The sequence below is a fragment of the Rhinolophus sinicus genome, chromosome 9 (genome assembly GCF_057876585.1).
Source record: "Rhinolophus sinicus isolate RSI-liver-muscle chromosome 9, RSI-T2T, whole genome shotgun sequence".
NCBI lineage: Eukaryota > Metazoa > Chordata > Mammalia > Chiroptera > Rhinolophidae > Rhinolophus > Rhinolophus sinicus.
The window spans coordinates 449260-476263 of NC_142509.1; the positions used below are offsets into that span (position 1 = coordinate 449260).

Below are 27004 nucleotides of genomic sequence, written 5' to 3' on the forward strand. Positions count from 1 at the left end.
CACATTCGGGCACACGGACTGGGACAGACGCACTGAGGCTGTGTTGAAGTGGTGGCTTCTCCACCGGAGTGTGGTCGTGCCCGGGGCTGGGCTCCGCCAAGGAGGCATTGCCCTGGCGTTGGCAGTCACCATTGAAGCCCCCGGGGCGGGCCGCCAGGGTCTCCGGAGGGCCAGTGGGCTCTGAGCCCCGCCCAGGGACCCGCCCGCGGGAGGAGAGTGGCAGCCCCCAGGCACCCTGGTTGTGAGGATTGTGTGCCTGCGTGCCTGCTCTTCCCTTGTGGCGGTCTCCCCTGGAGTCGATGGCGCGTGGTGTGTTGGGGTGCTGCTCCCGCCGTCCCCTGGTTTGTCCCGGCTCTTTGTGCCCTTTGTGTCGGGGACACCGTGGCCGGCGGGAAGGGAGGGCTCCTGGCTCTTGTGGGAGACGGGAGGGGACGCGCGGGGGTGTGGGGAGAGGTGCCTGCCCGCGGAGACAGAAGACTCCGGTGGGGCGGGGCGGGTGGGCGTCCCGTTTGCCCGAGGACACGCCGATCCTGTGTCTCGGGGCCCAGGGGCAGGCGCAGGGATGGGCGTCCCCTGGGCTCGGGCCGAGGTGCAAAGGACCGGCACGTCCTGGGATGGAGAGAGCCTGGTGGAAGCCTGCGCCGGCAGGCAGCCCTGGGCTTGGGCGTTGGGGGTTGCGGCGGCGGCAGGGTCGGGGAGCGAGAGGGAGCCCTGCGATGGCGGTGGCGGCGGCGGCGACCTAGACGCGGCTGACTGCTGCAGGCTGACGGCCTGCCTCGGCGAAGAGCACTAAGAAGAGGGAGAGGGGGGGAGCCCTGGCCGACAGGCCTGGTGTGCGGCCGGGGATGCGAGCTTGTAGTGCTGGGCGGCTGTCCCTCCTCTGGCCAGGGGGACCTTCGGCTGGCTGGGCGGCTGCAGGGGTTGCAGAGGGGCAAGGGGCGGCAGGGATTCGGAGGGAGGCACGCCGGGGCGGCGGCGCAAAAGGAGAGGCGAGCAAAAGCCTACAGGTATTCCCAGGCGGTCTCCCATGCAAGTACTAACCAGGCCCCTCCCTGCTTAGCTCCCGAGATCAGAGGAGATCGGGCGCGTTCAGGGTGGTATGGCCGTAGACGCTGGGACCCGGCTCCCGCGCCCCAAGAGCCTGCTCCCGGCCTGTCTCGTGAGCGCCCGCCATGCAGATGAGCCGCTCCGGTGGCGAGCATCGACCCGCGGGCCGGCTCTGCCAGCACCGCGTCCCCCCCCAGTCCGGCTCCCCGCCTCTTCCTAATGCCCCTGGCGTGGGCGGCGGGCTACTCCTGGCCGACAGCGAGGCCCCTTCGCGCCACCCGGGGCTCCATGGGACACTGCCACTTCCCTGATGGTGCCAGAAGTCGTGGAACTCTGGCATCCTGGGACTCCCCGCACCCAGACCGGCATACAACCCGCCCCCCTACCGCCACCAGGTTTACCCCCAACCGCAGCCCCAAGGCTGGTGGAGGCCTGCACCAGCAGGCAACCCTGGGCCTGGGAGTTGTGGGAGGACCCCGCGGCGGCGGCGGGGGTGGCTGCGGCGGCGGCGGCGGCGGCGGCGGCGGCGGAGGCAGGGGAGGGTGGCGAGGTAGGCGATGGCAACCGCGTGGATGGCGCCAGGGCGGCGATGGCGGCGGCGACAATGGGGGCTTTGACGGTGGGCGCTGGGACACGGGGGCCGATGGCGGCGGCGGTGGCGGCGGGGGCTGGGGAGGGCGTGAGGGCGGTGCTGGCGGCGGAGGCCGGGAGAGCAGAGGCGGGAGACTGAGCGAGTATGGCATTGGTGGCGGCGGGGGCTGGGGGGGGGGCGGGGACATGACGGTGCTGGAGGCGGGGAGAGCAGAGGAGGGAATTGAGGGAGTGCGGCAATGGCGGCAGCGGGGGCGGGGGAGGGCGTGAGGGCGGTGCTGGCGGCGGAGGCCGGGAGAGCAGAGGCGGGAGACTGAGGGAGTATGGCGATGGTGGCTGCGGGGGTCTGGGGCGGGGGCGGGGGAGATGGCGGTGCTGGAGGCGGGGAGAGCGGAGGAGGGAATTGAGGGAGTACGGATATGGCGGCGGCGGGGGCGGGGGTGGGGGCGAGGGCAGCACTGGTGGCGGAGATGGGGAGCGCGGTGCTGGCGGCCGAGGTGGGGAGAGCACAGGAGGGAGTTTGAGGGAGTTTGGCGGTGGCGGCGGCGGGGGCGGGGACAGGGGCGGGGGCGAGGGCAGCGCTGGCGGGGGGTGGGGGGTGGGGGGGGGTGTGGGGAGCCCGGTGGTGGCGGTGGCTTTGGCGCAGGCGGCGGTGGCGGCGACCGCGCGTCGGCGAAGGATTCGCGATGACGGCCTGCGGGACCGAAGAGGACTGAGAGGAGGGCGTGTGGGGGGAGCCCTGGCCCACGGGCCTGGTGTGCGGCCGGGGCTGCCAGCTTGTAGTGCCGGGCGGCTGACCCTCTGCTGGTCAGGGGGACCTGCGGCTGGCTGGGAGGCTGCAGAGGGGCAAGGGGCGGCAGGGGTTCGGAGGGAGCCACGCCGGAGCGGCGATGCAAAAGGAGACGCTAGCAAAAGCCAACAGGTATTCCCAGGCGGTCTCCCATCCAAGTACTAACCAGGACAGACCCTGCTTCGCTTCCGAGATCAGACGAGATCTGCTGCGTTCAGGGTGGTATGGCCTTAGGCACTGGGACCCGGCTCCCGGCACTCCAAGAGCCTGCTCCCGACTTGCCTCCTGAGCGCACGCGCCATGCTGCTGGGCCGCTCGGGTGGCGAGCATGTCTGCCCGAGTGCCTCCCGCCCGCTCCCCGCCTCCTCCGGTCGCCGCTGGTGTGGGCGACGGGCTACTCCTGGCCCGCAGCGAGGCCCCTTCGCGCCCCCAAGTGGCTCCACAGGCCTCTGTCACTTCCCTGACTGTGACATATGTCTGGGCGCCCTGGCATCCTGGGACTCCCCACGCCCGGAATGGTTTTTACCACGCCCCCCCTACCCCAACCCCTCTCATCCCCCCCCCAACCCCACAACCGCACACCCCCCTTGCTGCTGTGCTGTCCCCACCACTCAGGGCCACCGTGGGGGTCGCAGGGTCCTCTCAGTCCCCTCCACCCTAGGGACGTGCAACCCAGACCCTGGTCCTGGCCGGCCCCACCCACTGGCCCAAAGCCAGGGAGAGCCACCCGCGACCAGGGGGCAGCACCTCCAGACTGCCGCCACCCTTCGTCACACAGCCTTCTGTCTGGGCCCTCGCCCCTCATCAGCGACCGGCGTCCCGCCCGATCACTGGTCACTTCACTGGCTACACATCACCTCTCCTGACCCAGGGTGTTGAGAGAGAGGATGAGAGAAGGCCAGAGACGGAGCAAGAGGTAGGCGGAGAGAGACAGACGGGGACTGTGGGGACAGACTTGCAGAGAGCACTTTCCAGGCTCTGGGCCTCGCGTGGAGGGGTGCTGCGTGGGGGCTGCACGGACATCAGCTGTTACCGCTTGGCCATCAGCTGTTGCCAGTTGGCCATTGGCCACTGGCAGAGCTGCGGTGGCCAAGCTAGGAAGCGCGGATGGTGGACTGCAAATTGCAGAGGGGCGCGGACTGCAGTGGGCCGGCTTGGTGGGTCTGTTGGTTGGCAGAGAATCGGCCGGCAGGTTGGGGATCGGGCGGCTCCGGCTTGCCGTGTCTCCAAGCCAGCCGCCCGTGAGACATGGTGCTATGAGCCCCCTATCCGTGGCTCTGTTGGTGTTCCTTCTTGGCCTCGCCAATACCTGGGTTCTTGTGCGGGCAGAGGGACTAGAGTCCCCGCAGGACAGGGACCGACAGACAGAACGGGGGGACAGGGGGACCGGGGGACGGGAGGACCGGGGGACAGGGGACCGGGAGACGGGTGTAAGGGGGGGGACAGGGAGAACGGTGGGACTGTAGGAACCCGGGGCGGGGGTACCGGGGGACGGGGTACCAGGAGATGGGGGAAGGGGGGCAGGGGCACAGGGAGACCGTTGGAACTGGGAGAACCGGGGGACGGGGGGTCTGGGAGACGGGGGCATGTGGGACGGGGGGAAGGGGTGACCGGAAGATGGGGGGACGGGAGTACGAGAGGGCCGGGGGGACGGGGGTCTGGGGGATGGGGGGACAAGGGGACCGGGGGACCGGGGGGACAGGGGGACTGGGTACTGGGAGACAGTGGGACCAGGGGACGGGGGGACCGGGAGATGGGGGGACACGGTACCAGGGGAAAGGGAGACCGGGGAATTGGGGGACAGGGAGACTGGGGGACTGGGGGATTGGGGGAATGAGAGGACGGTGGGACTGGCGGACGGTGGGACGGAGGGACCAGGAGACCGGTGGATGGAGGGACAGGAGTACGAGGGTACTGGGGGACGAGGGACATGGGGAGGGGGGGACCGGGAAACGGGGGAATGGGGGACCGTGAGACGGGGGGACCGGGAGATGGGGGACCTGGGGCCGGGGGGACGGGGTGACGGGGGGACCGGGAGACAGAGGGACAGGGGGACTGGAGGGTCGGGGGGACCGGGGGATGGGGGGACCGGGGGACGGGGGGACCGGGGCAACGGAGACGGGGGGGACCGGGGGAACGGCGGATGGGGGGACCAGGGGACCCGCGGACCGGGGGACCGGAGGTTGGGGGGACCGGGGGATAGGGGACCGTGCGACGGGGTGACCAGGGGCATGAATGGACTGGGGGGACGGGGGTACCAGTGGACCGGGAGATGGGGGGACCGGGGGACCGGGGACCGGGGGACGGGGGGACCGGGGGACCGGGGGTTGGGGGACTGGGGGATGAGGGGACCGGGAGATCGGGTACCGGGGAACGGGGCGACTAGGAGACGGGGGACCGCGAGACGGGGGACCGGGGACGGGGTGACCGGGAGATGGGACACCGGGAGACGGGAGACTGTGGGACGGGAGGACCGGAAGACGGGGCGAACGGAGAACTGGGGGATCGGTAGACGGGGGCCAGGGCGATGGGGGAACCGGGGGACTGGGGGACCGGGGGACCAGGGACCGGGGGTTGGGGGTCCAGGGGATGAGGGGACCGGGAGACGTGGGACCTGGGGACCGGGCGACCGGGAGACGGGGGACCGGGAGACGGGGGGATGGGTGTGCGGCCGGACCGGGAGACAGAGGGACAGGGAGATGGGGGGACCGGGGGACCGGGGGAAGGGGGTAACACTGGACGGAGGACCGGGGGACCGGAAGACCGGGCGACCGGGAGACAGGGGACCGGGAGACTGGGGACCGGGAGACGGGGCGACCGGGGAACGGGGGGACCGGTAGAAGGGCGCCTGGGCGCCGGGGGAACCGGGGGACCGGGGGACCAGGAGACGGGGGACCGGGGAACGGGAGACCGGGGGTATGGGGGGACGGGGGGACCAGGCGAAGGAGGGACGGGGGGACGGGGAGACGTTGGGACTGGGGGACCGGGGGACAGGTGGACCGCGAGACGGAGGACCGGGAGACGGGGGAATGTGGGTCGGGGGACCCGGGGAGGGGGGGACCGGGAGACGAGGGAATGGGGGACGGGTGGACCAGGGGCGTGGGGGGACTGGGGGGACGGGGGAGCGGGGGACGGGGGATGGGGCACTGGGGGGACGGGGGCACCGGGGGACGGGTGGACTGGGAGAGGGTGGATGGGGGTACGGGGGAACAGGGGGATCAGGGGACGGGGGGAACAGGGGACGGGGGGGACCGGAATAGGGGGGATGGTGGAACGTGGGGACGGGGGACCCGGGAGACGGGGGACAGGAAGACGGGGAACCGGGGGAACGGAGACAGGGGTGACGGGGAGACGGGGGTACCGGGGGACGGGGGTACTGCGTGGGGCTGCACTGACATCAGCTGTTACCGCTTGGCCTTCAGCTGTTGCCAGTTGGCCATTGGACACCGGCAGAGCTGCGGTGGCCAAGCTAGGAAGCGCGGATGGTGGACTGCAAATTGCAGAGGGGCGCGGACTGCAGTGGGCCGGCTTGGTGGGTCTGTTGGTTGGCAGAGAATCGGCCAGCAGGTGGGGGATCGGGCGGCTCCGGCTTGCCGTGTCTCCAAGCCAGCCGCCCGTGAGACATGGTGCTATGAGCCCCCTATCCGTGGCTCTGTGGGTGTTCCTTCTTGGCCTCGCCAAATCCTGCATTCTTGTGCGGGCAGAGGGACTAGAGTCACCGCAGGACAGGGACAGACAGACAGAACGGGAGGAGGAGTAAGAGGGAGCGAGATGGAAATATACACGTATATGTACATGTATGTGTCTAGACATACAGAGAGACATGGACAGAGACAGAGAAAGAGGGGGCTGGCACGCGGGGAGAGAGCTCCTGAGCCAGAGCCAGAACCCAACAGGCACGTCACAGAGCCAGACAGACATGGGGTGGGGGAGGGTGGGAGGGACGCACATTCGGGCACACGGACTGGGACAGACGCACTGAGGCTGTGTTGAAGTGGTGGCTTCTCCACCGGAGTGTGGTCGTGCCCGGGGCTGGGCTCCGCCAAGGAGGCATTGCCCTGGCGTTGGCAGTCACCATTGAAGCCCCCGGGGCGGGCCGCCAGGGTCTCCGGAGGGCCAGTGGGCTCTGAGCCCCGCCCAGGGACCCGCCCGCGGGAGGAGAGTGGCAGCCCCCAGGCACCCTGGTTGTGAGGATTGTGTGCCTGCGTGCCTGCTCTTCCCTTGTGGCGGTCTCCCCTGGAGTCGATGGCGCGTGGTGTGTTGGGGTGCTGCTCCCGCCGTCCCCTGGTTTGTCCCGGCTCTTTGTGCCCTTTGTGTCGGGGACACCGTGGCCGGCGGGAAGGGAGGGCTCCTGGCTCTTGTGGGAGACGGGAGGGGACGCGCGGGGGTGTGGGGAGAGGTGCCTGCCCGCGGAGACCGAAGACTCCGGTGGGGCGGGGCGGGTGGGCGTCCCGTTTGCCCGAGGACACGCCGATCCTGTGTCTCGGGGCCCAGGGGCAGGCGCAGGGATGGGCGTCCCCTGGGCTCGGGCCGAGGTGCAAAGGACCGGCACGTCCTGGGATGGAGAGAGCCTGGTGGAAGCCTGCGCCGGCAGGCAGCCCTGGGCTTGGGCGTTGGGGGTTGCGGCGGCGGCAGGGTCGGGGAGCGAGAGGGAGCCCTGCGATGGCGGTGGCGGCGGCGGCGACCTAGACGCGGCTGACTGCTGCAGGCTGACGGCCTGCCTCGGCGAAGAGCACTAAGAAGAGGGAGAGGGGGGGAGCCCTGGCCGACAGGCCTGGTGTGCGGCCGGGGATGCGAGCTTGTAGTGCTGGGCGGCTGTCCCTCCTCTGGCCAGGGGGACCTTCGGCTGGCTGGGCGGCTGCAGGGGTTGCAGAGGGGCAAGGGGCGGCAGGGATTCGGAGGGAGGCACGCCGGGGCGGCGGCGCAAAAGGAGAGGCGAGCAAAAGCCTACAGGTATTCCCAGGCGGTCTCCCATGCAAGTACTAACCAGGCCCCTCCCTGCTTAGCTCCCGAGATCAGAGGAGATCGGGCGCGTTCAGGGTGGTATGGCCGTAGACGCTGGGACCCGGCTCCCGCGCCCCAAGAGCCTGCTCCCGGCCTGTCTCGTGAGCGCCCGCCATGCAGATGAGCCGCTCCGGTGGCGAGCATCGACCCGCGGGCCGGCTCTGCCAGCACCGCGTCCCCCCCCAGTCCGGCTCCCCGCCTCTTCCAAATGCCCCTGGCGTGGGCGGCGGGCTACTCCTGGCCGACAGCGAGGCCCCTTCGCGCCACCCGGGGCTCCATGGGACACTGCCACTTCCCTGATGGTGCCAGAAGTCGTGGAACTCTGGCATCCTGGGACTCCCCGCACCCAGACCGGCATACAACCCGCCCCCCTACCGCCACCAGGTTTACCCCGAACCGCAGCCCCAAGGCTGGTGGAGGCCTGCACCAGCAGGCAACCCTGGGCCTGGGAGTTGTGGGAGGACCCCGCGGCGGCGGCGGGGGCAGCTGCGGCGGCGGCGGCGGCGGCGGCGGCGGCGGCGGCGGAGGCAGGGGAGGGTGGCGAGGTAGGCGATGGCAACCGCGTGGATGGCGCCAGGGCGGCGATGGCGGCGGCGACAATGGGGGCTTTGACGGTGGGCGCTGGGACACGGGGGCCGATGGCGGCGGCGGTGGCGGCGGGGGCTGGGGAGGGCGTGAGGGCGGTGCTGGCGGCGGAGGCCAGGAGAGCAGAGGCGGGAGACTGAGCGAGTATGGCATTGGTGGCGGCGGGGGCTGGGGCGGGGGCTGGGAAGATGGCGGTGCTGGAGGCGGGGAGAGCAGAGGAGGGAATTGAGGGAGTGCGGCAATGGCGGCAGCGGGGGCGGGGGAGGGCGTGAGGGCGGTGCTGGCGGCGGAGGCCGGGAGAGCAGAGGCGGGAGACTGAGGGAGTATGGCGATGGTGGCTGCGGGGGTCTGGGGCGGGGGCGGGGGAGATGGCGGGGCTGGAGGCGGGGAGAGCGGAGGAGGGAATTGAGGGAGTACGGATATGGCGGCGGCGGGGGCGGGGGTGGGGGAAAGGGCAGCACTGGTGGCGGAGATGGGGAGCGCGGTGCTGGCGGCCGAGGTGGGGAGAGCACAGGAGGGAGTTTGAGGGAGTTTGGCGGTGGCGGCGGCGGGGGCGGGGACAGGGGCGGGTGCGAGGGCAGTGCTGGGGGGGGGGTGTGTGGGGAGCCCGGTGGTGGCGGTGGCTTTGGCGCAGGCGGCGGTGGCGGCGACCGCGCGTCGGCGAAGGATTCGCGATGACGGCCTGCGGGACCGAAGAGGACTGAGAGGAGGGTGTGGGGGGGGAGCCCTGGCCCACGGGCTTGGTGTGCGGCCGGGGCTGCCAGCTTGTAGTGCCGGGCGGCTGACCCTCTGCTGGTCAGGGGGACCTGCGGCTGGCTGGGAGGCTGCAGAGGGGCAAGGGGCGGCAGGGGTTCGGAGGGAGCCACGTCGGAGCGGCGATGCAAAAGGAGACGCTAGCAAAAGCTAACAGGTATTCCCAGGCGGTCTCCCATCCAAGTACTAACCAGGACAGACCCTGCTTCGCTTCCGAGATCAGACGAGATCTGCTGCGTTCAGGGTGGTATGGCCTTAGGCACTGGGACCCGGCTCCCGGCACTCCAAGAGCCTGCTCCCGACTTGCCTCCTGAGCGCACGCGCCATGCTGCTGGGCCGCTCGGGTGGCGAGCATGTCTGCCCGAGTGCCTCCCGCCCGCTCCCCGCCTCCTCCGGTCGCCGCTGGTGTGGGCGACGGGCTACTCCTGGCCCGCAGCGAGGCCCCTTCGCGCCCCCCAGTGGCTCCACAGGCCTCTGTCACTTCCCTGACTGTGACATATGTCTGGGCGCCCTGGCATCCTGGGACTCCCCACGCCCGGAATGGCTTTTACCACGCCCCCCTACCCAACCCCTCTCATCCCCCCCCCCAGCCCCACAACCGCACACCCCCTTTGCTGCTGTGCTGTCCCCACCACTCAGGGCCACCGAGGGGGTCGCAGGGTCCTCTCAGTCCCCTCCACCCTAGGGACGTGCAACCCAGGCCCTGGCCCTGGCCGGCCCCACCCACTGGCCCAAAGCCAGGGAGAGCCACCCGCGACCAGGGGGCAGCACCTCCAGACTGCCGCCACCCTTCGTCACACAGCCTTCTGTCTGGGCCCTCGCCCCTCATCAGCGACCGGCGTCCCGCCCGATCACTGGTCACTTCACTGGCTACACATCACCTCTCCTGACCCAGGGTGTTGAGAGAGAGGATGAGAGAAGGCCAGAGACGGAGCAAGAGGTAGGCGGAGAGAGACAGACGGGGACTGTGGGGACAGACTTGCAGAGAGCACTTTCCAGGCTCTGGGCCTCGCGTGGAGGGGTGCTGCGTGGGGGCTGCACGGACATCAGCTGTTACCGCTTGGCCATCAGCTGTTGCCAGTTGGCCATTGGCCACTGGCAGAGCTGCGGTGGCCAAGCTAGGAAGCGCGGATGGTGGACTGCAAATTGCAGAGGGGCGCGGACTGCAGTGGGCCGGCTTGGTGGGTCTGTTGGTTGGCAGAGAATCGGCCGGCAGGTTGGGGATCGGGCGGCTCCGGCTTGCCGTGTCTCCAAGCCAGCCGCCCGTGAGACATGGTGCTATGAGCCCCCTATCCGTGGCTCTGTTGGTGTTCCTTCTTGGCCTCGCCAAATCCTGGGTTCTTGTGCGGGCAGAGGGACTAGAGTCCCCGCAGGACAGGGACCGACAGACAGAACGGGGGGACAGGGGGACCGGGGGACGGGAGGACCGGGGGACAGGGGACCGGGAGACGGGTGTAAGGGGGGGGACAGGGAGAACGGTGGGACTGTAGGAACCCGGGGCGGGGGTACCGGGGGACGGGGTACCAGGAGATGGGGGAAGGGGGGCAGGGGCACAGGGAGACCGTTGGAACTGGGAGAACCGGGGGACGGGGGGTCTGGGAGACGGGGGCATGTGGGACGGGGGGAAGGGGTGACCGGAAGATGGGGGGACGGGAGTACGAGAGGGCCGGGGGGACGGGGGTCTGGGGGATGGGGGGACAAGGGGACCGGGGGACCGGGGGGACAGGGGGACTGGGTACTGGGAGACAGTGGGACCAGGGGACGGGGGGACCGGGAGATGGGGGGACACGGTACCAGGGGAAAGGGAGACCGGGGAATTGGGGGACAGGGAGACTGGGGGACTGGGGGATTGGGGGAATGAGAGGACGGTGGGACTGGCGGACGGTGGGACGGAGGGACCAGGAGACCGGTGGATGGAAGGACAGGAGTACGAGGGTACTGGGGGACGAGGGACATGGGGAGGGGGGGACCGGGAAACGGGGGAACGGGGGACCGTGAGACGGGGGGACCGGGAGATGGGGGACCTGGGGCCGGGGGGACGGGGTGACGGGGGGACCGGGACACAGAGGGACAGGGGGACTGCAGGGTCAGGGGGACCGGGGGACGGGGGGACCGGGGGACGGGGGGACCGGGGCAACGGAGACGGGGGGACCGGGGGAAAGGCGGATGGGGGGACCAGGGGCCCCGCGGACCGGGGGACCGGAGGTTGGGGGGACCGGGGGATAGGGGCCCGGGCGACGGGGTGACCAGGGGCATGAATGGACTGGGGGGACGGGGGTACCAGTGGACCGGGAGATGGGGGGACCGGGGGACCGGGGACCGGGGGACGGGGGGACCGGGGGACCGGGGGTTGGGGGACTGGGGGATGAGGGGACCGGGAGATCGGGTACCGGGGAACGGGACGACTAGGAGACGGGGGACCGCGAGACGGGGGACCCGGGACGGGGTGACCGGGAGATGGGACATCGGGAGACGGGAGACTGTGGGACGGGAGGACCGGAAGACGGGGCGAACGGAGAACTGGGGGATCGGTAGACGGGGGCCAGGGCGATGGGGGAACCGGGGGACTGGGGGACCGGGGGACCAGGGACCGGGGGTTGGGGGTCCAGGGGATGAGGGGACCGGGAGACGGGGGACCTGGGTACCGGGCGACCGGGAGACGGGGGACCGGGAGACGGGGAGATGGGTGTGCGGCCGGACCGGGAGACAGAGGGACAGGGAGATGGGGGGACCGGGGGACCGGGGGAAGGGGGTAACACTGGACGGAGGACCGGGGGACCGGAAGACCGGGCGACCGGGAGACAGGGGACCGGGAGACTGGGGACCGGGAGACGGGGCGACCGGGGAACGGGGGGACCGGTAGAAGGGCGCCTGGGCGCCGGGGGAACCGGGGGACCGGGGGACCAGGAGACGGGGGACCGGGGAACGGGAGACCGGGGGTATGGGGGGACGGGGGGACCAGGCGAAGGAGGGACGGGGGGACGGGGAGACGTTGGGACTGGGGGACCGGGGGACAGGTGGACCGCGAGACGGAGGACCGGGAGACGGGGGAACGGGGGTCGGGGGACCCGGGGAGGGGGGGACCGGAAGACGAGGGAATGGGGGACGGGTGGACCAGGGGCGTGGGGGGACTGGGGGGACGGGGGCACCGGGGGACGGGTGGACTGGGAGAGGGTGGATGGGGGTACGGGGGAACAGGGGGATCAGGGGACGGGGGGAACAGGGGAGGGGGGGGACCGGAATAGGGGGGATGGTGGAACGTGGGGACGGGGGACCCGGGAGACGGGGGACAGGAAGACGGGGAACCGGGGGAACGGAGACAGGGGTGACGGGGAGACGGGGGTACCGGGGGACGGGGGTACTGCGTGGGGCTGCACTGACATCAGCTGTTACCGCTTGGCCTTCAGCTGTTGCCAGTTGGCCATTGGACACCGGCAGAGCTGCGGTGGCCAAGCTAGGAAGCGCGGATGGTGGACTGCAAATTGCAGAGGGGCGCGGACTGCAGTGGGCCGGCATGGTGGGTCTGTTGGTTGGCAGAGAATCGGCCAGCAGGTGGGGGATCGGGCGGCTCCGGCTTGCCGTGTCTCCAAGCCAGCCGCCCGTGAGACATGGTGCTATGAGCCCCCTATCCGTGGCTCTGTGGGTGTTCCTTCTTGGCCTCGCCAAATCCTGCGTTCTTGTGCGGGCAGAGGGACTAGAGTCCCCGCAGGACAGGGACAGACAGACAGAACGGGAGGAGGAGTAAGAGGGAGCGAGATGGAAATATACACGTATATGTACATGTATGTGTCTAGACATACAGAGAGACATGGACAGAGACAGAGAAAGAGGGGGCTGGCACGCGGGGAGAGAGCTCCTGAGCCAGAGCCAGAACCCAACAGGCACGTCACAGAGCCAGACAGACATGGGGTGGGGGAGGGTGGGAGGGACGCACATTCGGGCACACGGACTGGGACAGACGCACTGAGGCTGTGTTGAAGTGGTGGCTTCTCCACCGGAGTGTGGTCGTGCCCGGGGCTGGGCTCCGCCAAGGAGGCATTGCCCTGGCGTTGGCAGTCACCATTGAAGCCCCCGGGGCGGGCCGCCAGGGTCTCCGGAGGGCCAGTGGGCTCTGAGCCCCGCCCAGGGACCCGCCCGCGGGAGGAGAGTGGCAGCCCCCAGGCACCCTGGTTGTGAGGATTGTGTGCCTGCGTGCCTGCTCTTCCCTTGTGGCGGTCTCCCCTGGAGTCGATGGCGCGTGGTGTGTTGGGGTGCTGCTCCCGCCGTCCCCTGGTTTGTCCCGGCTCTTTGTGCCCTTTGTGTCGGGGACACCGTGGCCGGCGGGAAGGGAGGGCTCCTGGCTCTTGTGGGAGACGGGAGGGGACGCGCGGGGGTGTGGGGAGAGGTGCCTGCCCGCGGAGACAGAAGACTCCGGTGGGGCGGGGCGGGTGGGCGTCCCGTTTGCCCGAGGACACGCCGATCCTGTGTCTCGGGGCCCAGGGGCAGGCGCAGGGATGGGCGTCCCCTGGGCTCGGGCCGAGGTGCAAAGGACCGGCACGTCCTGGGATGGAGAGAGCCTGGTGGAAGCCTGCGCCGGCAGGCAGCCCTGGGCTTGGGCGTTGGGGGTTGCGGCGGCGGCAGGGTCGGGGAGCGAGAGGGAGCCCTGCGATGGCGGTGGCGGCGGCGGCGACCTAGACGCGGCTGACTGCTGCAGGCTGACGGCCTGCCTCGGCGAAGAGCACTAAGAAGAGGGAGAGGGGGGGAGCCCTGGCCGACAGGCCTGGTGTGCGGCCGGGGATGCGAGCTTGTAGTGCTGGGCGGCTGTCCCTCCTCTGGCCACGGGGACCTTCGGCTGGCTGGGCGGCTGCAGGGGTTGCAGAGGGGCAAGGGGCGGCAGGGATTCGGAGGGAGGCACGCCGGGGCGGCGGCGCAAAAGGAGAGGCGAGCAAAAGCCTACAGGTATTCCCAGGCGGTCTCCCATGCAAGTACTAACCAGGCCCCTCCCTGCTTAGCTCCCGAGATCAGAGGAGATCGGGCGCGTTCAGGGTGGTATGGCCGTAGACGCTGGGACCCGGCTCCCGCGCCCCAAGAGCCTGCTCCCGGCCTGTCTCGTGAGCGCCCGCCATGCAGATGAGCCGCTCCGGTGGCGAGCATCGACCCGCGGGCCGGCTCTGCCAGCACCGCGTCCCCCCCCAGTCCGGCTCCCCGCCTCTTCCTAATGCCCCTGGCGTGGGCGGCGGGCTACTCCTGGCCGACAGCGAGGCCCCTTCGCGCCACCCGGGGCTCCATGGGACACTGCCACTTCCCTGATGGTGCCAGAAGTCGTGGAACTCTGGCATCCTGGGACTCCCCGCACCCAGACCGGCATACAACCCGCCCCCCTACCGCCACCAGGTTTACCCCCAACCGCAGCCCCAAGGCTGGTGGAGGCCTGCACCAGCAGGCAACCCTGGGCCTGGGAGTTGTGGGAGGACCCCGCGGCGGCGGCGGAGGCAGGGGAGGGTGGCGAGGTAGGCGATGGCAACCGCGTGGATGGCGCCAGGGCGGCGATGGCGGCGGCGACAATGGGGGCTTTGACGGTGGGCGCTGGGACACGGGGGCCGATGGCGGCGGCGGTGGCGGCGGGGGCTGGGGAGGGCGTGAGGGCGGTGCTGGCGGCGGAGGCCGGGAGAGCAGAGGCGGGAGACTGAGCGAGTATGGCATTGGTGGCGGCGGGGGCTGGGGCGGGGGCGGGGACATGACGGTGCTGGAGGCGGGGAGAGCAGAGGAGGGAATTGAGGGAGTGCGGCAATGGCGGCAGCGGGGGCGGGGGAGGGCGTGAGGGCGGTGCTGGCGGCGGAGGCCGGGAGAGCAGAGGCGGGAGACTGAGGGAGTATGGCGATGGTGGCTGCGGGGGTCTGGGGCGGGGGCGGGGGAGATGGCGGTGCTGGAGGCGGGGAGAGCGGAGGAGGGAATTGAGGGAGTACGGATATGGCGGCGGCGGGGGCGGGGGTGGGGGCGAGGGCAGCACTGGTGGCGGAGATGGGGAGCGCGGTGCTGGCGGCCGAGGTGGGGAGAGCACAGGAGGGAGTTTGAGGGAGTTTGGCGGTGGCGGCGGCGGGGGCGGGGACAGGGGCGGGGGCGAGGGCAGCGCTGGCGGGGGGTGGGGGGTGGGGGGGGGTGTGGGGAGCCCGGTGGTGGCGGTGGCTTTGGCGCAGGCGGCGGTGGCGGCGACCGCGCGTCGGCGAAGGATTCGCGATGACGGCCTGCAGGACCGAAGAGGACTGAGAGGAGGGCGTGTGGGGGGAGCCCTGGCCCACGGGCCTGGTGTGCGGCCGGGGCTGCCAGCTTGTAGTGCCGGGCGGCTGACCCTCTGCTGGTCAGGGGGACCTGCGGCTGGCTGGGAGGCTGCAGAGGGGCAAGGGGCGGCAGGGGTTCGGAGGGAGCCACGCCGGAGCGGCGATGCAAAAGGAGACGCTAGCAAAAGCCAACAGGTATTCCCAGGCGGTCTCCCATCCAAGTACTAACCAGGACAGACCCTGCTTCGCTTCCGAGATCAGACGAGATCTGCTGCGTTCAGGGTGGTATGGCCTTAGGCACTGGGACCCGGCTCCCGGCACTCCAAGAGCCTGCTCCCGACTTGCCTCCTGAGCGCACGCGCCATGCTGCTGGGCCGCTCGGGTGGCGAGCATGTCTGCCCGAGTGCCTCCCGCCCGCTCCCCGCCTCCTCCGGTCGCCGCTGGTGTGGGCGACGGGCTACTCCTGGCCCGCAGCGAGGCCCCTTCGCGCCCCCAAGTGGCTCCACAGGCCTCTGTCACTTCCCTGACTGTGACATATGTCTGGGCGCCCTGGCATCCTGGGACTCCCCACGCCCGGAATGGCTTTTACCACGCCCCCCCTACCCCAACCCCTCTCATCCCCCCCCCCAGCCCCACAACCGCACACCCCCCTTGCTGCTGTGCTGTACCCACCACTCAGGGCCACCGAGGGGGTCGCAGGGTCCTCTCAGACCCCTCCACCCTAGGGACGTGCAACCCAGGCCCTGGCCCTGGCCGGCCCCACCCACTGGCCCAAAGCCAGGGAGAGCCACCCGCGACCAGGGGGCAGCACCTCCAGACTGCCGCCACCCTTCGTCACACAGCCTTCTGTCTGGGCCCTCGCCCCTCATCAGCGACCGGCGTCCCGCCCGATCACGGGTCACTTCACTGGCTACACATCACCTCTCCTGACCCAGGGTGTTGAGAGAGAGGATGAGAGAAGGCCAGAGACGGAGCAAGAGGTAGGCGGAGAGAGACAGACGGGGACTGTGGGGACAGACTTGCAGAGAGCACTTTCCAGGCTCTGGGCCTCGCGTGGAGGGGTGCTGCGTGGGGGCTGCACGGACATCAGCTGTTACCGCTTGGACATCAGCTGTTGCCAGTTGGCCATTGGCCACTGGCAGAGCTGCGGTGGCCAAGCTAGGAAGCGCGGATGGTGGACTGCAAATTGCAGAGGGGCGCGGACTGCAGTGGGCCGGCTTGGTGGGTCTGTTGGTTGGCAGAGAATCGGCCGGCAGGTTGGGGATCGGGCGGCTCCGGTTTGCCGTGTCTCCAAGCCAGCCGCCCGTGAGACATGGTGCTATGAGCCCCCTATCCGTGGCTCTGTTGGTATTCCTTCTTGGCCTCGCCAAATCCTGGGTTCTTGTGCGGGCAGAGGGACTAGAGTCCCCGCAGGACAGGGACCGACAGACAGAACGGGGGGACAGGGGGACCGGGGGACGGGAGGACCGGGGGACAGGGGACCGGGAGACGGGTGTAAGGGGGGGGACAGGGAGAACGGTGGGACTGTAGGAACCCGGGGCGGGGGTACCGGGGGACGGGGTACCAGGAGATGGGGGAAGGGGGGCAGGGGGACAGGGAGACCGTTGGAACTGGGAGAACCGGGGGACGGGGGGTCTGGGAGACGGGGGCATGTGGGACGGGGGGAAGGGGTGACCGGAAGATGGGGGGACGGGAGTACGAGAGGGCGGGGGGGACGGGGGGACTGGGGGATGGGGGGAAAAGGGGACCGGGGGACCGGGGGGACAGGGGGACTGGGTACTGGGAGACAGTGGGACCAGGGGACGGGGGGACCGGGAGATGGGGGGACACGGTACCAGGGGAAAGGGAGACCGGGGAATTGGGGGACAGGGAGACTGGGGGACTGGGGGATTGGGGGAATGAGAGGACGGTGGGACTGGCGGACGGTGGGACGGAGGGACCAGGAGACCGGTGGATGGAGGGACAGGAGTACGAGGGTACTGGGGGACGAGGGACATGGGGAGGGGGGGACCGGGAAACGGGGGAACGGGGGACCGTGAGACGGGGGGACCGGGAGATGGGGGACCTGGGGCCGGGGGGACGGGGTGACGGGGGGACCGGGAGACAGAGGGACAGGGGGACTGGAGGGTCGGGGGGACCGGGGGATGGGGGGACCGGGGGACGGGGGGACCGGGGCAACGGAGACGGGGGGGACCGGGGGAACGGCGGATGGGGGGACCAGGGGACCCGCGGACCGGGGGACCGGAGGTTGGGGGGACCGGGGGATAGGGGACCGGGCGACGGGGTGACCAGGGGCATGAATGGACTGGGGGGACGGGGGTACCAGTGGACCGGGAGATGGGGGGACCGGGGGACCGGGGACCGGGGGACGGGGGGACCGGGGGACCGGGGGTTGGGGGACTGGGGGATGAGGGGACCGGGAGATCGGGTACCGGGGAACGGGGCGACTAGGAGACGGGGGACCGCGAGACGGGGGACCGGGGACGGGGTGACCGGGAGATGGGACACCGGGAGACGGGAGACTGTGGGACGGGAGGACCGGAAGACGGGGCGAACGGAGAACTGGGGGATCGGTAGACGGGGGCCAGGGCGATGGGGGAACCGGGGGACTGGGGGACCGGGGGACCAGGGACCGGGGGTTGGGGGTCCAGGGGATGAGGGGACCGGGAGACGGGGGACCTGGGGACCGGGCGACCGGGAGACGGGGGACCGGGAGACGGGGGGATGGGTGTGCGGCCGGACCGGGAGACAGAGGGACAGGGAGATGGGGGGACCGGGGGACCGGGGGAAGGGGGTAACACTGGACGGAGGACCGGGGGACCGGAAGACCGGGCGACCGGGAGACAGGGGACCGGGAGACTGGGGACCAGGAGACGGGGCGACCGGGGAACGGGGGGACCGGTAGAAGGGCGCCTGGGCGCCGGGGGAACCGGGGGACCGGGGGACCAGGAGACGGGGGACCGGGGAACGGGAGACCGGGGGTATGGGGGGACGGGGGGACCAGGCGAAGGAGGGACGGGGGGACGGGGAGACGTTGGGACTGGGGGACCGGGGGACAGGTGGACCGCGAGACGGAGGACCGGGAGACGGGGGAACGGGGGTCGGGGGACCCGGGGAGGGGGGGACCGGGAGACGAGGGATTGGGGGACGGGTGGACCAGGGGCGTGGGGGGACTGGGGGGACGGGGGAGCGGGGGACGGGGGATGGGGCACTGGGGGGACGGGGGCACCGGGGGACGGGTGGACTGGGAGAGGGTGGATGGGGGTACGGGGGAACAGGGGGATCAGGGGACGGGGGGAACAGGGGACGGGGGGGACCGGAATAGGGGGGATGGTGGAACGTGGGGACGGGGGACCCGGGAGACGGGGGACAGGAAGACGGGGAACCGGGGGAACGGAGACAGGGGTGACGGGGAGACGGGGGTACCGGGGGACGGGGGTACTGCGTGGGGCTGCACTGACATCAGCTGTTACCGCTTGGCCTTCAGCTGTTGCCAGTTGGCCATTGGACACCGGCAGAGCTGCGGTGGCCAAGCTAGGAAGCGCGGATGGTGGACTGCAAATTGCAGAGGGGCGCGGACTGCAGTGGGCCGGCTTGGTGGGTCTGTTGGTTGGCAGAGAATCGGCCAGCAGGTGGGGGATCGGGCGGCTCCGGCTTGCCGTGTCTCCAAGCCAGCCGCCCGTGAGACATGGTGCTATGAGCCCCCTATCCGTGGCTCTGTGGGTGTTCCTTCTTGGCCTCGCCAAATCCTGCGTTCTTGTGCGGGCAGAGGGACTAGAGTCACCGCAGGACAGGGACAGACAGACAGAACGGGAGGAGGAGTAAGAGGGAGCGAGATGGAAATATACACGTATATGTACATGTATGTGTCTAGACATACAGAGAGACATGGACAGAGACAGAGAAAGAGGGGGCTGGCACGCGGGGAGAGAGCTCCTGAGCCAGAGCCAGAACCCAACAGGCACGTCACAGAGCCAGACAGACATGGGGTGGGGGAGGGTGGGAGGGACGCACATTCGGGCACACGGACTGGGACAGACGCACTGAGGCTGTGTTGAAGTGGTGGCTTCTCCACCGGAGTGTGGTCGTGCCCGGGGCTGGGCTCCGCCAAGGAGGCATTGCCCTGGCGTTGGCAGTCACCATTGAAGCCCCCGGGGCGGGCCGCCAGGGTCTCCGGAGGGCCAGTGGGCTCTGAGCCCCGCCCAGGGACCCGCCCGCGGGAGGAGAGTGGCAGCCCCCAGGCACCCTGGTTGTGAGGATTGTGTGCCTGCGTGCCTGCTCTTCCCTTGTGGCGGTCTCCCCTGGAGTCGATGGCGCGTGGTGTGTTGGGGTGCTGCTCCCGCCGTCCCCTGGTTTGTCCCGGCTCTTTGTGCCCTTTGTGTCGGGGACACCGTGGCCGGCGGGAAGGGAGGGCTCCTGGCTCTTGTGGGAGACGGGAGGGGACGCGCGGGGGTGTGGGGAGAGGTGCCTGCCCGCGGAGACAGAAGACTCCGGTGGGGCGGGGCGGGTGGGCGTCCCGTTTGCCCGAGGACACGCCGATCCTGTGTCTCGGGGCCCAGGGGCAGGCGCAGGGATGGGCGTCCCCTGGGCTCGGGCCGAGGTGCAAAGGACCGGCACGTCCTGGGATGGAGAGAGCCTGGTGGAAGCCTGCGCCGGCAGGCAGCCCTGGGCTTGGGCGTTGGGGGTTGCGGCGGCGGCAGGGTCGGGGAGCGAGAGGGAGCCCTGCGATGGCGGTGGCGGCGGCGGCGACCTAGACGCGGCTGACTGCTGCAGGCTGACGGCCTGCCTCGGCGAAGAGCACTAAGAAGAGGGAGAGGGGGGGAGCCCTGGCCGACAGGCCTGGTGTGCGGCCGGGGATGCGAGCTTGTAGTGCTGGGCGGCTGTCCCTCCTCTGGCCAGGGGGACCTTCGGCTGGCTGGGCGGCTGCAGGGGTTGCAGAGGGGCAAGGGGCGGCAGGGATTCGGAGGGAGGCACGCCGGGGCGGCGGCGCAAAAGGAGAGGCGAGCAAAAGCCTACAGGTATTCCCAGGCGGTCTCCCATGCAAGTACTAACCAGGCCCCTCCCTGCTTAGCTCCCGAGATCAGAGGAGATCGGGCGCGTTCAGGGTGGTATGGCCGTAGACGCTGGGACCCGGCTCCCGCGCCCCAAGAGCCTGCTCCCGGCCTGTCTCGTGAGCGCCCGCCATGCAGATGAGCCGCTCCGGTGGCGAGCATCGACCCGCGGGCCGGCTCTGCCAGCACCGCGTCCCCCCCCAGTCCGGCTCCCCGCCTCTTCCTAATGCCCCTGGCGTGGGCGGCGGGCTACTCCTGGCCGACAGCGAGGCCCCTTCGCGCCACCCGGGGCTCCATGGGACACTGCCACTTCCCTGATGGTGCCAGAAGTCGTGGAACTCTGGCATCCTGGGACTCCCCGCACCCAGACCGGCATACAACCCGCCCCCCTACCGCCACCAGGTTTACCCCCAACCGCAGCCCCAAGGCTGGTGGAGGCCTGCACCAGCAGGCAACCCTGGGCCTGGGAGTTGTGGGAGGACCCCGCGGCGGCGGCGGAGGCAGGGGAGGGTGGCGAGGTAGGCGATGGCAACCGCGTGGATGGCGCCAGGGCGGCGATGGCGGCGGCGACAATGGGGGCTTTGACGGTGGGCGCTGGGACACGGGGGCCGATGGCGGCGGCGGTGGCGGCGGGGGCTGGGGAGGGCGTGAGGGCGGTGCTGGCGGCGGAGGCCGGGAGAGCAGAGGCGGGAGACTGAGCGAGTATGGCATTGGTGGCGGCGGGGGCTGGGGCGGGGGCGGGGACATGACGGTGCTGGAGGCGGGGAGAGCAGAGGAGGGAATTGAGGGAGTGCGGCAATGGCGGCAGCGGGGGCGGGGGAGGGCGTGAGGGCGGTGCTGGCGGCGGAGGCCGGGAGAGCAGAGGCGGGAGACTGAGGGAGTATGGCGATGGTGGCTGCGGGGGTCTGGGGCGGGGGCGGGGGAGATGGCGGTGCTGGAGGCGGGGAGAGCGGAGGAGGGAATTGAGGGAGTACGGATATGGCGGCGGCGGGGGCGGGGGTGGGGGCGAGGGCAGCACTGGTGGCGGAGATGGGGAGCGCGGTGCTGGCGGCCGAGGTGGGGAGAGCACAGGAGGGAGTTTGAGGGAGTTTGGCGGTGGCGGCGGCGGGGGCGGGGACAGGGGCGGGGGCGAGGGCAGCGCTGGCGGGGGGTGGGGGGTGGGGGGGGGTGTGGGGAGCCCGGTGGTGGCGGTGGCTTTGGCGCAGGCGGCGGTGGCGGCGACCGCGCGTCGGCGAAGGATTCGCGATGACGGCCTGCGGGACCGAAGAGGACTGAGAGGAGGGCGTGTGGGGGGAGCCCTGGCCCACGGGCCTGGTGTGCGGCCGGGGCTGCCAGCTTGTAGTGCCGGGCGGCTGACCCTCTGCTGGTCAGGGGGACCTGCGGCTGGCTGGGAGGCTGCAGAGGGGCAAGGGGCGGCAGGGGTTCGGAGGGAGCCACGCCGGAGCGGCGATGCAAAAGGAGACGCTAGCAAAAGCCAACAGGTATTCCCAGGCGGTCTCCCATCCAAGTACTAACCAGGACAGACCCTGCTTCGCTTCCGAGATCAGACGAGATCTGCTGCGTTCAGGGTGGTATGGCCTTAGGCACTGGGACCCGGCTCCCGGCACTCCAAGAGCCTGCTCCCGACTTGCCTCCTGAGCGCACGCGCCATGCTGCTGGGCCGCTCGGGTGGCGAGCATGTCTGCCCGAGTGCCTCCCGCCCGCTCCCCGCCTCCTCCGGTCGCCGCTGGTGTGGGCGACGGGCTACTCCTGGCCCGCAGCGAGGCCCCTTCGCGCCCCCCAGTGGCTCCACAGGCCTCTGTCACTTCCCTGACTGTGACATATGTCTGGGCGCCCTGGCATCCTGGGACTCCCCACGCCCGGAATGGCTTTTACCACGCCCCCCCTACCCCAACCCCTCTCATCCCCCCCCCAACCCCACAACCGCACACCCCCCTTGCTGCTGTGCTGTCCCCACCACTCAGGGCCACCGTGGGGGTCGCAGGGTCCTCTCAGTCCCCTCCACCCTAGGGACGTGCAACCCAGACCCTGGCCCTGGCCGGCCCCACCCACTGGCCCAAAGCCAGGGAGAGCCACCCGCGACCAGGGGGCAGCACCTCCAGACTGCCGCCACCCTTCGTCACACAGCCTTCTGTCTGGGCCCTCGCCCCTCATCAGCGACCGGCGTCCCGCCCGATCACTGGTCACTTCACTGGCTACACATCACCTCTCCTGACCCAGGGTGTTGAGAGAGAGGATGAGAGAAGGCCAGAGACGGAGCAAGAGGTAGGCGGAGTGAGACAGACGGGGACTGTGGGGACAGACTTGCAGAGAGCACTTTCCAGGCTCTGGGCCTCGCGTGGAGGGGTGCTGCGTGGGGGCTGCACGGACATCAGCTGTTACCGCTTGGCCATCAGCTGTTGCCAGTTGGCCATTGGCCACTGGCAGAGCTGCGGTGGCCAAGCTAGGAAGCGCGGATGGTGGACTGCAAATTGCAGAGGGGCGCGGACTGCAGTGGGCCGGCTTGGTGGGTCTGTTGGTTGGCAGAGAATCGGCCGGCAGGTTGGGGATCGGGCGGCTCCGGCTTGCCGTGTCTCCAAGCCAGCCGCCCGTGAGACATGGTGCTATGAGCCCCCTATCCGTGGCTCTGTTGGTGTTCCTTCTTGGCCTCGCCAATACCTGGGTTCTTGTGCGGGCAGAGGGACTAGAGTCCCCGCAGGACAGGGACCGACAGACAGAACGGGGGGACAGGGGGACCGGGGGACGGGAGGACCGGGGGACAGGGGACCGGGAGACGGGTGTAAGGGGGGGGACAGGGAGAACGGTGGGACTGTAGGAACCCGGGGCGGGGGTACCGGGGGACGGGGTACCAGGAGATGGGGGAAGGGGCGCAGGGGCACAGGGAGACCGTTGGAACTGGGAGAACCGGGGGACGGGGGGTCTGGGAGACGGGGGCATGTGGGACGGGGGGAAGGGGTGACCGGAAGATGGGGGGACGGGAGTACGAGAGGGCCGGGGGGACGGGGGTCTGGGGGATGGGGGGACAAGGGGACCGGGGGACCGGGGGGACAGGGGGACTGGGTACTGGGAGACAGTGGGACCAGGGGACGGGGGGACCGGGAGATGGGGGGACACGGTACCAGGGGAAAGGGAGACCGGGGAATTGGGGGACAGGGAGACTGGGGGACTGGGGGATTGGGGGAATGAGAGGACGGTGGGACTGGCGGACGGTGGGACGGAGGGACCAGGAGACCGGTGGATGGAGGGACAGGAGTACGAGGGTACTGGGGGACGAGGGACATGGGGAGGGGGGGACCGGGAAACGGGGGAACGGGGGACCGTGAGACGCGGGGACCGGGAGATGGGGGACCTGGGGCCGGGGGGACGGGGTGACGGGGGGACCGGGAGACAGAGGGACAGGGGGACTGGAGGGTCGGGGGGACCGGGGGATGGGGGACCGGGGGACGGGGGGACCGGGGCAACGGAGACGGGGGGGACCGGGGGAACGGCGGATGGGGGGACCAGGGGACCCGCGGACCGGGGGACCGGAGGTTGGGGGGACCGGGGGATAGGGGACCGGGCGACGGGGTGACCAGGGGCATGAATGGACTGGGGGGACGGGGGTACCAGTGGACCGGGAGATGGGGGGACCGGGGGACCGGGGACCGGGGGACGGGGTACCGGGGGACCGGGGGTTGGGGGACTGGGGGATGAGGGGACCGGGAGATCGGGTACCGGGGAACGGGGCGACTAGGAGACGGGGGACCGCGAGACGGGGGACCGGGGACGGGGTGACCGGGAGATGGGACACCGGGAGACGGGAGACTGTGGGACGGGAGGACCGGAAGACGGGGCGAACGGAGAACTGGGGGATCGGTAGACGGGGGCCAGGGCGATGGGGGAACCGGGGGACTGGGGGACCGGGGGACCAGGGACCGGGGGTTGGGGGTCCAGGGGATGAGGGGACCGGGAGACGGGGGACCTGGGGACCGGGCGACCGGGAGACGGGGGACCGGGAGACGGGGGGATGGGTGTGCCGCCGGACCGGGAGACAGAGGGACAGGGAGATGGGGGGACCGGGGGACCGGGGGAAGGGGGTAACACTGGACGGAGGACCGGGGGACCGGAAGACCGGGCGACCGGGAGACAGGGGACCGGGAGACTGGGGACCAGGAGACGGGGCGACCGGGGAACGGGGGGACCGGTAGAAGGGCGCCTGGGCGCCGGGGGAACCGGGGGACCGGGGGACCAGGAGACGGGGGACCGGGGAACGGGAGACCGGGGGTATGGGGGGACGGGGGGACCAGGCGAAGGAGGGACGGGGGACGGGGAGACGTTGGGACTGGGGGACCGGGGGACAGGTGGACCGCGAGACGGAGGACCGGGAGACGGGGGAACGGGGGTCGGGGGACCCGGGGAGGGGGGGACCGGGAGACGAGGGATTGGGGGACGGGTGGACCAGGGGCGTGGGGGGACTGGGGGGACGGGGGAGCGGGGGACGGGGGATGGGGCACTGGGGGGACGGGGGCACCGGGGGACGGGTGGACTGGGAGAGGGTGGATGGGGGTACGGGGGAACAGGGGGATCAGGGGACGGGGGGAACAGGGGACGGGGGGGACCGGAATAGGGGGGATGGTGGAACGTGGGGATGGGGGACCCGGGAGACGGGGGACAGGAAGACGGGGAACCGGGGGAACGGAGACAGGGGTGACGGGGAGACGGGGGTACCGGGGGACGGGGGTACTGCGTGGGGCTGCACTGACATCAGCTGTTACCGCTTGGCCTTCAGCTGTTGCCAGTTGGCCATTGGACACCGGCAGAGCTGCGGTGGCCAAGCTAGGAAGCGCGGATGGTGGACTGCAAATTGCAGAGGGGCGCGGACTGCAGTGGGCCGGCTTGGTGGGTCTGTTGGTTGGCAGAGAATCGGCCAGCAGGTGGGGGATCGGGCGGCTCCGGCTTGCCGTGTCTCCAAGCCAGCCGCCCGTGAGACATGGTGCTATGAGCCCCCTATCCGTGGCTCTGTGGGTGTTCCTTCTTGGCCTCGCCAAATCCTGCGTTCTTGTGCGGGCAGAGGGACTAGAGTCACCGCAGGACAGGGACAGACAGACAGAACGGGAGGAGGAGTAAGAGGGAGCGAGATGGAAATATACACGTATATGTACATGTATGTGTCTAGACATACAGAGAGACATGGACAGAGACAGAGAAAGAGGGGGCTGGCACGCGGGGAGAGAGCTCCTGAGCCAGAGCCAGAACCCAACAGGCACGTCACAGAGCCAGACAGACATGGGGTGGGGGAGGGTGGGAGGGACGCACATTCGGGCACACGGACTGGGACAGACGCACTGAGGCTGTGTTGAAGTGGTGGCTTCTCCACCGGAGTGTGGTCGTGCCCGGGGCTGGGCTCCGCCAAGGAGGCATTGCCCTGGCGTTGGCAGTCACCATTGAAGCCCCCGGGGCGGGCCGCCAGGGTCTCCGGAGGGCCAGTGGGCTCTGAGCCCCGCCCAGGGACCCGCCCGCGGGAGGAGAGTGGCAGCCCCCAGGCACCCTGGTTGTGAGGATTGTGTGCCTGCGTGCCTGCTCTTCCCTTGTGGCGGTCTCCCCTGGAGTCGATGGCGCGTGGTGTGTTGGGGTGCTGCTCCCGCCGTCCCCTGGTTTGTCCCGGCTCTTTGTGCCCTTTGTGTCGGGGACACCGTGGCCGGCGGGAAGGGAGGGCTCCTGGCTCTTGTGGGAGACGGGAGGGGACGCGCGGGGGTGTGGGGAGAGGTGCCTGCCCGCGGAGACAGAAGACTCCGGTGGGGCGGGGCGGGTGGGCGTCCCGTTTGCCCGAGAACACGCCGATCCTGTGTCTCGGGGCCCAGGGGCAGGCGCAGGGATGGGCGTCCCCTGGGCTCGGGCCGAGGTGCAAAGGACCGGCACGTCCTGGGATGGAGAGAGCCTGGTGGAAGCCTGCGCCGGCAGGCAGCCCTGGGCTTGGGCGTTGGGGGTTGCGGCGGCGGCAGGGTCGGGGAGCGAGAGGGAGCCCTGCGATGGCGGTGGCGGCGGCGGCGACCTAGACGCGGCTGACTGCTGCAGGCTGACGGCCTGCCTCGGCGAAGAGCACTAAGAAGAGGGAGAGGGGGGGAGCCCTGGCCGACAGGCCTGGTGTGCGGCCGGGGATGCGAGCTTGTAGTGCTGGGCGGCTGTCCCTCCTCTGGCCAGGGGGACCTTCGGCTGGCTGGGCGGCTGCAGGGGTTGCAGAGGGGCAAGGGGCGGCAGGGATTCGGAGGGAGGCACGCCGGGGCGGCGGCGCAAAAGGAGAGGCGAGCAAAAGCCTACAGGTATTCCCAGGCGGTCTCCCATGCAAGTACTAACCAGGCCCCTCCCTGCTTAGCTCCCGAGATCAGAGGAGATCGGGCGCGTTCAGGGTGGTATGGCCGTAGACGCTGGGACCCGGCTCCCGCGCCCCAAGAGCCTGCTCCCGGCCTGTCTCGTGAGCGCCCGCCATGCAGATGAGCCGCTCCGGTGGCGAGCATCGACCCGCGGGCCGGCTCTGCCAGCACCGCGTCCCCCCCCAGTCCGGCTCCCCGCCTCTTCCTAATGCCCCTGGCGTGGGCGGCGGGCTACTCCTGGCCGACAGCGAGGCCCCTTCGCGCCACCCGGGGCTCCATGGGACACTGCCACTTCCCTGATGGTGCCAGAAGTCGTGGAACTCTGGCATCCTGGGACTCCCCGCACCCAGACCGGCATACAACCCGCCCCCCTACCGCCACCAGGTTTACCCCCAACCGCAGCCCCAAGGCTGGTGGAGGCCTGCACCAGCAGGCAACCCTGGGCCTGGGAGTTGTGGGAGGACCCCGCGGCGGCGGCGGGGGCGGCTGCGGCGGCGGCGGCGGCGGCGGCGGCGGCGGAGGCAGGGGAGGGTGGCGAGGTAGGCGATGGCAACCGCGTGGATGGCGCCAGGGCGG

The 27004-nt window shown here is 70.8% G+C and overlaps 9 pseudogenes; all 9 read right to left on the reverse strand.

The window, feature by feature from the left end:
- Positions 1 to 991: 991 nt before the first annotated feature.
- On the reverse strand, positions 992 to 1111 carry LOC148757110 (5S ribosomal RNA; annotated as a pseudogene).
- A 1433-nt stretch (positions 1112 to 2544) lies between these two features.
- Positions 2545 to 2664, reverse strand: LOC148757111 (5S ribosomal RNA; annotated as a pseudogene).
- A 4701-nt stretch (positions 2665 to 7365) lies between these two features.
- Positions 7366 to 7485, reverse strand: LOC148757112 (5S ribosomal RNA; annotated as a pseudogene).
- A 1426-nt stretch (positions 7486 to 8911) lies between these two features.
- Positions 8912 to 9031, reverse strand: LOC148757113 (5S ribosomal RNA; annotated as a pseudogene).
- Positions 9032 to 13692: 4661 nt separating this feature from the next.
- LOC148757114 (5S ribosomal RNA) lies at positions 13693 to 13812 on the reverse strand (annotated as a pseudogene).
- A 1394-nt stretch (positions 13813 to 15206) lies between these two features.
- LOC148757115 (5S ribosomal RNA) lies at positions 15207 to 15326 on the reverse strand (annotated as a pseudogene).
- Positions 15327 to 20029: 4703 nt separating this feature from the next.
- On the reverse strand, positions 20030 to 20149 carry LOC148757116 (5S ribosomal RNA; annotated as a pseudogene).
- Positions 20150 to 21543: 1394 nt separating this feature from the next.
- LOC148757117 (5S ribosomal RNA) lies at positions 21544 to 21663 on the reverse strand (annotated as a pseudogene).
- A 4698-nt stretch (positions 21664 to 26361) lies between these two features.
- Positions 26362 to 26481, reverse strand: LOC148757118 (5S ribosomal RNA; annotated as a pseudogene).
- Positions 26482 to 27004: the final 523 nt, after the last annotated feature.